This window comes from Aegilops tauschii, chromosome 1 (assembly GCF_002575655.3).
Source record: "Aegilops tauschii subsp. strangulata cultivar AL8/78 chromosome 1, Aet v6.0, whole genome shotgun sequence".
Taxonomy (NCBI): domain Eukaryota; kingdom Viridiplantae; phylum Streptophyta; class Magnoliopsida; order Poales; family Poaceae; genus Aegilops; species Aegilops tauschii.
In genome coordinates, this window is record NC_053035.3 from 404,839,840 (window position 1) to 404,850,603 (window position 10,764).

General features: G+C 45.3%; 1 long non-coding RNA gene across 1 annotated transcript; it reads left to right on the forward strand.

The window, feature by feature from the left end:
* Positions 1-265: 265 nt before the first annotated feature.
* Positions 266-6,738, forward strand: LOC141023016 (uncharacterized). The gene is made up of 2 exons (XR_012183850.1): positions 266-2,206; positions 6,203-6,738. It is a non-coding gene; the product is annotated as an uncharacterized lncRNA (long non-coding RNA).
* Positions 6,739-10,764: the final 4,026 nt, after the last annotated feature.

Here is a 10,764-nt window from a genome sequence, read left to right on the forward strand (position 1 = left end):
TGCACGAGGGAGAGTGCATCAAGGTCAACCAGGTCATCTCCTTCCCGTGCCATCTGGCTAGGGTTGACCGCCTCATCTCGCCGCCATGCACGATCTCATCGCATGCGGGTCCCTGCATGCAAAGTGGGGAGGAGGAGAGACATGCAGCGGTTGGATACGCTACATCTGGCATCGCGAGAGCTGCCGGATCCGATTCATGGCCGTCTCACCACCATGAGGGGCCCAATCATGGCCATGGCGAGGAGATATTTAATGGACACCGAGAGGAGGGGGTCGCACCCAATTCCCCACCTACCACCACTACGACCAGGTCCGATTTGCATCTCGTTCATCTCTTCGGGCATCTATGGGAGAGAGCTAGGGTTTCCTCATCCCCTCTACCTCCTCCGCGCGATTCCTTTGGCTGCTGGCGTGGCAAGGTCGGCGGCGGCGACCGCTCCTTCGCTCAGATCGCCGGGAGACCCGCGGCAACCCGCCTGTGACGATGGGAGATCGAGACGGGGGAAGATTCGGAGGGCGCGCGACACCTCTGGCCGCGACGGGTTTGGGGGAGGGCGCAAGGCGCCGCCGCCCAACCAGACACGCCATGGTGTGGCAGCGGCCAGATCCAGCGATGTATGCGCGTGGGAGTTTGAGACTGTTGGAGGAGGCGCTGGAGACAGATGGGAAGCGGCGGCGCGGGCGATGCGAGGAGGAGCCAAGGAGTGGGAGACCTAGAAGACAGCGGCGTCCAAGGAAGCGGCGCCACCTCCTGCCGCTGATCCGACTACGCCTCCGGGCATCAAGAGCTCTGAAGAATGGTGCCTCAACTACAACAATCCAGGTCATTTCGCTCCTTGTTGCCCTACCATTCGTTGCGAGAAATGCAACAAACTTGGTCATATTTCTCAGTTATGTCAATCACTGAGGCCTTGGGAGTGTGTTCCTTTGCTGTGTGGATTTCAGTCCCCTGGACAGGGTTTTTTCTATATCCCTGATCTGTGTGCGTCTAAACAAAACTCTGAAAAAAACAAACAACATGGTAATCACCATCATAGGGGGGGCTGCTACTGTGAAAGAGATTGAACATGAATTTAATGTTTTTTTGCTCATAAACCTGGGAAGAAAAAGTGGCGTTGTACTGCTCGCTCCATTAGCCCTACCCAATTTGTTATGCGGTTTCCTAATGCTAGTGAGGTAGAAAGAGCCTGCTGTTATGGCAAACGTCTCCCTCTGAAAGATGGCTTGGTTATTGTTTGCATAACTCCATGGTCTGCTTCTGCGGGAGCTAAAGGAAATATGGAAAAAGCATGGGTTCGAGTTAGAAATGTTCCCTTGGAAAAGAGATGTACTGAGCATGTTGCATATGCTGGGGACTGGTGGGCATAACTTTGGAAGTAGATGAAGCCACTTTGCATAAACCTGAGTATGCTAGAATATTACTTGGGTGCAGAGAGGTGAAAAAAATTCCTCCATCTGCTAAGGGGATGCTGGGTGAACAATTCTATGATTTCTTTGATGAAGTAGAGAAAACGTGTCTGTTGGGAGGGGATAAGAATCAATCCTCGGTTGCTGTGGACAGCAATGCATCCCCCTCATTTCCAAAGAAAGCTAGGGTGGACTCATACCCTGCTTCTTCTACTGAACAAGGGGAGACTAATGCTTCTATGGTGGGGAATTATTCATCCCAGAGCTATGATAAAAGCTCGCAATGTTTACCTGCTGTTGTTGAAAACGATAATGAGGAGGATAGTGATGAGGGGAACCACACTGAGCTGCTGATTGAATCCATGGCTAGAGAGCATGCTAATGAAAAAAATGGCTCATTATGATTCTCCTGTGAAAACAATGGTGATGAGGTGGAAAATGATAGTGGGTGTGTGTGTCCCCTATCCCTGCTATCAACCATAAAAAAGGTGCTTGCGAAATTATCCAAACCCCTATCCCTCCTCCTATGTTTCTTCAGTACTACGATAACCCTCATGGAGTTGTGTTTCCTCCTTTGTCAGATTATGTGATCTAGCCCTCTTTGCCTCATATTGTTCCTCTTGAAGAAGGTTCAGCGGAGGGGGAGAGAACTCCAGTGAATACACTGTTGAGTCACCTTCTGGGTCGCCCATGCACGATTCTGTGGTGCCCGAGGACAGGGCTACATGCAAACAATTCCAGAAGCTGGAGAGGGTGGAAGATAGGGCTGCCAACAGACTAAAGAAACGTGATGTTGAAGGTAAAAAAATGCTCAACACTAATAATCAGTTCTCGGTCCTGTCTAATACTGATATTGTGTTGCGTGCATCCCTTATGGGAGTACAAATTCCTGATGATAATTAACTTTGCCACTATTGATGTCATTCGCGAACTAGACATCTAGGAATTTACTTCTTGACAAAAAATTAGAAAGAATCTCCTAACATAACTATTAATGATGGGTTGGGTAATAACATTCCATTATCTTTGACTTGGGATGAGGAATATAAAGAAGAAGATGAATCTTTTACTCTTGTCCAATCAAGGCAAAAAAGAGGAAAACCAGCGAAGAAGAACAGTGGTCATTTCGTCCCCTAATGACCCTGTTAGGCCTATGACTAGAAGTCAAAAGAGAAAGGGAGATGGTAGGGATACTATGAATCCTCGCAAACCTACCAGGTTGAGAGATAAACCGGAACGATATAAATGATAGGTATCTTTTGGAATTGTAGGGGGGCAGGTAAGAAAGGCATGTCTACCTGCCTCACTGACATGATTAATGCTAATGGGGTGGACTTCCTTGGGTTGCAAGAAACTATGAAAAGCAACTACACTCCTTCCTTTTTTAGAAAACTGGATCCATATCAAAAGTTTCATTGGGAGTGGAACCCTTCTAGGGGGGAATCTGGAGGCATCCTTTGTGGTATTAATAAAGATAAGTTTGATATCCTTGGGGTGAAACACGGGAAATTTATTTTACAAATCGACCTTTTCGACAGAAGAAAAAAGAGCAAGTGGGCCTTGATGGTTGCATATGGTGCTGCTCATGATGAGCATAAACCTGAGTTTATGGCAGAAACGTCCTCTATGTGCCATAATACCCACATTCCTTATTTAGTGCGGGGGGGGGGGGGGGGGTTTAATATTTCGCGTCATAGTGGGGAGAAAAACAAAAAAAACATGTCCCATTTTTCTGATGTGTTCAATTCTGTCATTCACCTGTTAGGGCTGAGAGAGATCAATATGTCAGGAGGCTGTTACACTTGGTCTAATAAACAGGAGAACCCTACCCTGGAAAATTTGGATAGGGTGTTGATGTCATTTGATTGGGAGGATTTATATCCTCTTGTTTCAGTTCATAAAATGGTCAAGATTTCTGATCATAACCCACTTCTCCTAGATGGGGGGTGGCACCATCTAGGGCCCCGGGGAATAGATGCTTTAAATTTGATAATGCCTGGCTGAGTAACCCAGACTTTCTCCCCTTGGGTGGCTGAGATCAGGTCCAGGCTAGTTTATACTAATGATCCTATTGATATTTTAAATATCAAATTGAAGAGGTTTAAGAAATTCTTCAAAGGTTGGGGGTCAAATATTTTTGGACATAATAAAATCAGGAAGAATCTTATTAAACTCGAGTTTCAAGAATTAGAAACACTTGAGGAAACTATTGGTCTTTGTGGGGAGGCTTATACTAGAAAGCTGGATATCCTAGTTGAGCTTAATGATCTATATGTAGAAGAAGAACTTCACTGGCATCAATTCTCTAATGAGAGATGGCTCTTGAAAGGGGATAATAATACTGATTTTTTCATAAAGTGGCCAATGGGCGACGTAGGAAAAACCCTATGATCTCCTTGAGTGCGGTTCTGTGATTGTAGAAGGGACCAAAAACCTATTGTCCCATGCTACTACATACTATAAAGATTTGTTTGGACCAGCCCCTGGCAATATTTGTCACATAGATGCCTCTCTCTGGTCCCAGGATGAAAAAATTTCATCTGACAATAATGAGGACCTGACGCGACCTTTCTCCCTTGAGGAAATTAAAAAGGCTCTATGTGAGATGAGATCTAATCGAGCCCCTGGTCCGGACAATATCCCTGTTGAATTCTATCAACATTGTTGGGATGTGGTGAGCGTGGACCTTTTCAGCTTGTTTGAGTGGTTCTATGAAGGCAAGCTGGATGTGCAACGGCTGAACTATGGTATCATCATGTTGCTTCCTAAATCAACAGATGCCAAAAAGATCCAGCAGTATAGGCCTATATGTTTGCTCCGTTGCCCCTATAAATTGATCACTAAAGTCATGGATCTTAGGGCCGGCAAGTTTGCTAACAAAATGTTTAGCATCCAACAAAATGCGTTCATTAAAGGAAGGCATATTGTGGATGGTATCTTATCCCTACATGAGGTGTTGCACTATACTCATGTGAAAAAGCAGGCGAGAGTAGTTCTTAAGATCGATTTCGAGAAGGCCTATGACAAAGTGAATTGGGAGTTCCTACTTGATTGTCATGTTAAACGTGGCTTTAATTCCAAGTGGTGCGGGTGGGTTTCGCAAATCCTTAAAAATGGTACAGTGAGTGTGAAGATCAATGATGAGATAGCACCATATATCCAAAGTGCCAAGGGGGTGCGACAAGGCGACCCACATTCTCCTTTCTTGTTTAACCTTGCAGTTGAGTGCTTGACTAAGATGGTACTTGCTGCTCAAAAAAATGATCTCATCAAAGGACTGGCCTCTGATCTGATTGAGGGAGGGTGGGAATCCTCCAATACGCTGATGACACAGTCCTATGTTTCGAGCATGACATAGACAAGGCTATCAATGTCAAATTGCTGCTATATCTGTTCGAGCTTATGTCAGGGTTAAAAATTAACTTTGAAAAAATTGAAGTATTCGTTATTGGAGGGGATAATGAAACTGACTTGGTATATGCAGAGATGTTTGGTTGTCGGGTGGGCACTTTACCTATGAGATACCTGGGGGTGCTAGTCACCTATTCCACTCTTAAAAACATTGAGTTGGACTTCCTGGATATTAAGATGATCAAAAGGCTGGATGCATGAGTGCCTATGCAGCACCCTCTGGGGCCAGGCTAACATTATTGGACTCTAGTCTTGATGGAGTCCCATCATACTTGATGTCCATGTTTCTCTTTAACAAAACCTTTATTGAAAAAATGAATAAACATCGTAGACGCTTCTTTTGGAGGAGGAAGAATAAGAAACATGCTTACCATGGTCAAATGGGCCAGGATTTGTCGATCTAAATTTTTTGGAGGTTTGGGTATAAAGGATCTTCATAAGCAGAACATCAGTCTCCTTGTGAAATGGTGGTGGAAGCTCGAAACTAGTGATGGGCTGTGGCAACGTATTATCCGTGCAAGATATTTCAGGAACAGAACTGTTGCGAATATCCGTAGCCGTTTCTCTAACTCCCCTTGCTGGAAAGCCATCATGAAAGTCAAGGCAACTTATATGGCTGGGAGGAGAATTAACATCAATAGTGGGGATTTGGCCAGGGTCTGGCATGATCCATGGTTAGATGATAGTATTCTACGAGATCGCTTCCCTATTCTATTTGACATTTGTCAGAACCAAGATTGCACTTTTGCCTCGTTCGTAGCAAAAAACTATGAACTTACCTTTCGACGTAGGCATTTTGGTGAGTTGGAGGAACAATGGAAGTGGGTGGTGTGCGAGGCAAGAAAAAGACCTCTAAATGATGATCCAGACTCAGTATCCTGGTCTTTGACTAGTAAGGGGAAATTTACCACTAAATCTGTATACGAACGGTTGGAGAGAAACCTATCTAGTCCCAGTTACAAATGGGTGTGGAAAGCTGTAATCCCCTTGAAAATTAAAATTTTCTTGTGGCAGCTGTTCCAAAATGCGGTGCTTACGCGCGACAACATGCGCCGAAGGAATTGGCCGGGGAATCCTGTGTGTTCATTCTGCACAAACATGAAAACTGCTAACCATCTCTTTTTTACTTGCCCGCTCACTCGTACGGTCTGGGGTGTGCTGGGATTGACAGCAGGGGTATCTTGTTGCCCTCGATCTCTATGGACAAGCTTGGCTTGGTTATACAAACTCTTCCCGAGAGGGGATAAATTCTATATAATGATAATTGCAGGCATTTGCTGGGGGATTTGGTGCCTTCGTAACAATGTTACTTTTGAAAAGTATGATGCTCGCACTCCTTTGGAGGCTGTCTTCACCGCTTGCTCGTTTATGCTATATTGGGCAGGGTTACTTAAGGAGGAAGACAAGACGAAGTTCCAGGCTGGTGTGAAGAGGCTGGCTCATGTGGCGGCTGCTCTGGCAGACAGATCATACTCGCGCGGCAGGCTTCTTCTGGGAGATGGTGACGGTATCCAGATCGGCTAGCTCTTCATCCTATTCTAGCATAGCCTTCATCCACAGCGGTTTGATGCCTGCTGGATCATTGCTGTTATCTTTTGGCCCTTCTTTTGCGGAGTCTTATTCCCTAAACGGTCTTATATTTGAGCACTAGTTTGTTGTATCGCCAGGTTTTTGCTCCATAGCTGATGGTCCGTTTCAGGGTCATCATGCGGTGGGTTTCCTGGTGATGCACCAACTCGCTCCCCCCTTTCAGTCCCCTTTTGCTAGTAGTTGCTCCATATGGCTCGGTGCCTAGTTAGTGTGTGCTGTTGAACTGATGCTACAGACAGACTGATGTATTTCCGTTGATTGCAAAACTAATGAAAAGGGGTGTGAGCCCGGTTGGAAAAAAAAATTAAAATGTGCGGTTTTTAGATGGAAGCAACTGCGATAACGTACATTCCAGTTACTCGAATGGATGCTCCTTGCTTGAACATCTCCGAGGAGGGCTCTGGCTCTTGCAGAGTGACAGGCACACCTGTTTTCAGAGTGGAAGATGCCATCTAGCTAGCATACAGGGAACTGATGAAATGCAAAATGAGGGGCTTATTCCGCCTCTAGTGACAGTCTTAACAAAGAAAACGAGTGCGGATACCGGTAAAAAAATTACAAGATTGCACGCTAGTACTTAATATAACTGATACAGTTTCAACATTATCCTGGTGCTCAACATTGTATTTGTTCAGACGCATGAGACGGCAATATGGATACTAGTGCTGCATACTGATCTAGCATTGGAATCTCAATTACGGGGAAGGAGGCAAAATGTATCAGCTACCAAGGAAGGGCTTCAAATCAGTAACATGCAATTCCAGTCCCATACAATCATTCCAACATCCTGGCATGAGATTCTAATCTGAAACTTGACTAAATCCTTATTTTTGCACCTGACAGAAACGGCTAACAGCGTACCTAATGCGCACGGGCTGCCTGATGAAATCCACAACCCTGGCAGCGATTGCCTCTGTGCTGACCTACTCCTTCCCCCTCCTGCTCCTCCATCGCGCGTCGCCGGCGAGGCGGCCTCGCCGATTGCGCGCAAACAGTCCAGCCGCTCGAGACACGAGGCGGGAAGCTGGAGGGAGGGAGGAATTGGGGCGGAGAATCACAGCTTTCCTGTGGGAGGATGGGATGGAAGGACGGCGGCGGAGGAGAGATTCCGTCAACCCGGCGCTGGGTTCTTGGGAGGAAGTCGACGAGGCGCACAGCGCACTGGGAGTTTTTTCTTTTTTTTTTAGGCAAGCGCACTGGACTGAGAGTATGCATGTTTAGAATCGTTTTTTTGCAGGCAAAAATATACACATGCTATTATGTATTTTTTTGTGGTTGGTCCACATACATACTGTCACTTTATTTTTCTTGTTCTTGCTTCAGTTAACAACTCCTATTTTAAAACTAATTCCTGTAGTAATAGAAGCTCTTGCACCGGACCTAAACATAATGGCAACACCTTGCTGCTTGCAAAGCTGAAAATATAGCTTGAAATCAAGCATTCCGATACCTTTTAAATTAGTGCTCATACCCAGAGTGACACTCATTCGTCAGTTTTCTACTGGAATTACTCACATAATTAATTTTATGTTAAAACCTTGATGTCTTGGATTGTATAGAATTTCTGTCATTGCGTAATGAATGTTGGGTATATGATTATTAGGAAGTATAGGATAGACTAGAATTTGGTCCTGCCATGTCTTGTACTCTAAGTTGGTCGTTGTACTCCTATATATAAGCCCACGAGGCCCAAGCAATACAAACAACTATTCCACCAAATCCCCCTCTCTATCGTTCTAACATGGTATCAGCCTAACCGATCCAAAACCCTAGTCGCTGCCGCTTCTGCACCACGCCGCCCTCGGGACGGTCGATCTCCATGATCGCCACCGGGGGTCGCGCCGCCCGTACCTAGGGTTCGTCTCCGGTCGTGTTGACCGGTTGCCTTGAGAGTCTTTTTTCCCGATCTGTTGATTCGGATTTTTTCTCTCGTCGATCGCTTGATTGGTGTTCTTTTTTGGTTACCCGATCCGATCTATAGATCGGTTTGCGTCGCCCGCCGCCATTCATCATCTCAACGCGTGTCTACTTCGTTGACATCTTCATCATCTTGGACTGGATTGGTCACCGCCCGGGCTTCACGCACGCAGCTGCACTGATAGGCGGCCGCTAGCGCGTCGAGCGTCGGCCTCTCGTCCTCATCACGTGCCCACGCTGGCGTGGTTGCCTACGAGCGCTGGCCTCTGCACGCACATGTTGGGCGTGTTTGGTTGCCTGCATGTGGCCCAGCCTGGCCTGCGCGGGAAGAACTTGGCCCGTTTGGTTGCCTGCGTTTACTGTGCGGCCCGCATGGCACGGAACTTAAAAGCACGTCTGATAACCCACAAGTATAGGGGATCGCAACAGTTTTCGAGGATAAAGTATATTTAACCCAAATTTATAGATTCGACACAAGGGGAGCCAAAGAATATTTGAAGGTATTAGCAGCTGAGTTGTCAATTCAACCACACTTGGAGATTAATTATCTGCAGCAAGTAATCAGTAGCAAAGTAGTTTGATAGTTTTGATAATAGTGACATCAGCAATAGTAACAGTAAGAGTGATAGCAGCAATTTTGTAGCAAGTGTAACAGTGATGATAGCAGTAGTAACTTAGCAGAAACAATATAGGATAAATTCGTAGGCATTGGACCGGTGACTTGTTGGATGATATTCATCATGTGACAGTTATAACCTAGGGCGATACGACACTAGCTCTAGTTCATCGATATAATGTACACATGTATTCCGTAAATAGTCATACGTGCTTTATTAAAAGAACCTGCATGACATCTTTTGTCCTACCCTCCCGTGACAGCGGGGTCCATATTGGAAACTAAGGGATATTAAAGCCTCCTTTTAATAGAGAACGGGAACAAAGCATTAACACATAGTGAATACATGAACTCCTCAAACTACGGTAATCACCGGAAGAAGTCCCGATTGTTGTCATTCCGGGGTTACCGGATCATAACACGTAGTAGGTGATTATAACTTTCAAGATCGGATCTAACACATGTATATAATGATGAATTCATAAACGGTTCAGATCTGAGTTCATGGCACCCGGGCCCAAAGTGACAAGCATTAAGCATAGCAAAGTCATAGCAACATCAATCTAAGAACATAGTGGATACTACGGATCAAGCCCTAACAGAACTAACTCGATTACATGAGGAATCTCATCCAACTCCTCACCGACCAGCGAGCATACGAAGGAATTACTCACTCCCGGTGGAGAGCATCATGGAATTGGCGATGGAGATGGGTTGGTGATGACGAAGAACGAAGATCCCCCTCTCCGGAGCCCCAAACGGATTCCAGATCTGCCCTCCCAAGGAAGAACAGGGCTTGGCGGCGGCTCCGTCTCGTGGATTGCGATAATTCTTTCTCCCTGATTTTTTCTTCGAAAATAGGAATTTATAGCGTTGGTTTCAGGGTCAGCGGGGTCACTAGGTGGGTACAACCACCTGGGCGCGCCAGGAGAGGGGGGCGCGCCCTGGTGGGTTGTGCCCACCCAGGGGCCCCTCTCCGGTAGGTCTTGGCTCCAGAAATTCTTATTTATTATATAAAAATTCCTCGTGAAGTTTCGTTTCATTCCGAGAACTTTTATTTCTGCACAAAAACAACACCATGGTAGTTCTGCTAAAAACAACGTCAGTCCGGGGTTAGTTTCATTCAAATCATGCAAATTAGAGTCCAAAACAAGAGGAAAAGCGTGAGAAAAAGTAGATACGTATCAACTCCCCCAAGCTTAAACCTTTGCTTGTCCTCAAGAAATTCAGTTGATAAACTGAAAGTGAGAAAGAAAAACTTTTACGAACTCTTTTGCTCTTGTTTGCATAAATAAGCTTAAACAGAACCCAGGTTTTCAGCCAACATTATAACTAACCATGTCGACAATAACTCTTAAATATTATAATGATTCATATGAATGACATAATCAGCTAGCGGGCAATAATAAGATATCTCAAACGACAACACGTTGTAAAATAACCATGATATAGTATAACAATAGTGGTATCTCGCTAGCCCTTTCTGAGACCGCAAAACATAAATGCAAAGCACCTCCAAAGTTCAAGCAGCGACTAAACATTGTAATTCATGGTAGAAAAGATTCAGTCATGATGCACCCAACATTAGCTACACACAATGCATAAAGCATGACAGCTGTGCTCTACTCAGTTTCTGGCGCTTGTTTTAGAAGGTGATGACACAACATAAAAGTAAATAGATAGTCTCTTCGCAGACGGAAGCAATGATTTGCAGAGGTGCCAGAGCTCAATTTTTAAAACAGAGATAAATGATATTTTGAGACATGCACCCTTCTCATTCACTTCACGACCATCAGTTATTAACATCTTCGATGCTAAGCACA